This window comes from Triticum aestivum, chromosome 1A (assembly GCF_018294505.1).
Source record: "Triticum aestivum cultivar Chinese Spring chromosome 1A, IWGSC CS RefSeq v2.1, whole genome shotgun sequence".
Taxonomy (NCBI): domain Eukaryota; kingdom Viridiplantae; phylum Streptophyta; class Magnoliopsida; order Poales; family Poaceae; genus Triticum; species Triticum aestivum.
Window position 1 is genome coordinate 400074940 of NC_057794.1, and position 2236 is coordinate 400077175.

Consider the following 2236-nt stretch of genomic DNA (forward strand, 5'->3'; position numbering starts at 1 on the left):
AAGTATATAGATGCATTAAGATAACATAGCAATATAATGATATCCCAACAAGTAAATAAATGTTCCAACAAGGAACGGCCTCCAATCTTCACCTGCAACTAGCAACGCTATAAGAGGGGCTGAGCAAAGCGGTAACATAGCCAATCAACAGTTTGCTAGGACAATGGTGGGTTAGAGGTTTGACATGGCAATTGGGAGGCTGACAAGCAAAAGGTAGGCATCATAGCATTGGCATAGCAAGAGCGAGCAAACTAGCATAGCAAAGATAGTAGTGATTTCGAGGGTATGATCATCTTGCCTGCACAGTTGTCAGAGTTGACTAGATCCTCACAAGCAAACTCAATGGGTTCCTCGATAGCGAACTCGTCTCTCGGCTCTACCCAAACAAGACAAACAAGCAACAAGGATACAATCAACCACGTGCAAGGATCAAGCGATATGATGCAATGAAGACATGCTATGCAGGATGCGATGCGGGATGCAAAATGCAAGATATGACAGGAAATGCATGAACCTGGCCTCAACTTGGAATTCTAAGGGTGCCACTGGAAAGAGGGGATACGGTTTAGAAATGATATAAAGAACGCCGGAATCGGAGTTACGGTTTAGAAATGGCAAGCGTTTTAAGAATGACACTGGTCTGCGATTTACAGCAAGTAGGCATATAAATGCGTTGCAATGAACATGCTACAGCCACCAAACATGACAACAAAATACATGGCAAGGATGCACACAAGATGCTTAACAAAAGACTAACACTGAGCCATGGCCAATTCACCCATTATGAGGTTCAAACAAGCATGGCAAAAACGCAAATGCAAAACAGATTCCAGACTTAGTGAAATTAACACTTGTCTGAAATTTCAGCTCACGAAACCCTCTTCGGAGCAGCAAAACAATATGATACATGACCTGATTGTGACAAGTAAGAACATGGAATGGAGCTACTCAACAAGATTAACAAAAGACCCAAAGTGACCTGGGGCCAAAAGGGTTCACAAAATACACTAACGGGCACACGAACATAGCAAAAACATAATCAGTTTTCAGACTTAGTGAAAACTGAGACATGCTGAAATATAACTCACGAAGGCATGTAAACGAGCTCGATGCACTCACTACGGTGCAAGTCATGGCAAGGCAAGCATACATCCATAAAGAAGGAACCAAATACAAGCTATACATGGCAAGAACAATGGCATAGCATGCACGCATCAACTACAATAACATCGGCAAAATCGCAAACGAGTTGACGATCTGCCCAGATTCACAACGAAGCAAAAGTAGAGCTCGATTGACTCAAGCTAGGGTGCTCCATAATTGCAGACAAAGACATGGATGGATAGAGCATAACATGATTAACAAAACTCTTTTACTGATCATCCTCAAAATAGGCACGGATCACTAGGAAACAACACGAACATATGGCACCATGAACTAAATAATCCTAGACTTTGTGAAAACTACTAAGTCTCTGAAAACAGATTTACCGGGTGCCTCACTTTACAAGCTTGCATAAGTCACCACACACATCCTAAAAATGCATGGGTTGCACCTCTGGAAAGAAGACAAAATCCTTAACAAAACATATGGAGGACTCACAGGCATAGCATGCACACAATAATCATGGCAAAAATGACAAAAGTCTAAGATGAAGTAGCAGATCTGACAATTAACTCACAAAGCCTTCTTCTAATAGCATTCCGGGCATCAAGATGAAATCAAATGAAAATGATACAATGGAATAAAATGATGTACTCGTCGAGACGAACATTTTGATATGCTATATGCATGAATCGGAGCTAAGGATGCAAAGTTACGGGGCCTCGAACTGGAGCATATGAAGTAAAAATTCTGGGACTTAGTGAAAAAAACTACCCCAGATCTGGATCTAGGGTTTACTGTAGCGGCACGGAAACCGAGGCACGCCGGAGACTTCGCCGGAACAGAGGAGCGCGGTGGCCGGAGCAAAGGCCGGCGACGAGGGGAGGGCGGTGGAGTGCGGCGGCCGGGGCGAAGGCGCGGGCGAGGGCGGTGGCCGGCGCCGGTGGACGGGGCGACGGACGCCGGTGGCAGCCGCGACGGTGGCCGGTGCCGGCGTCGGTGGCGGGCGGCGCCGGTGCGGTGGCAAAGCGGGGCGGCGGGCGTCGGTGCACGGGAGGACGAAGGCGGCGCCTCCCGGGCGGTGGCGCGAGGAGATGGGCCCGCGCGGGCCAGCCTCGGGCCCCGCGGGCCG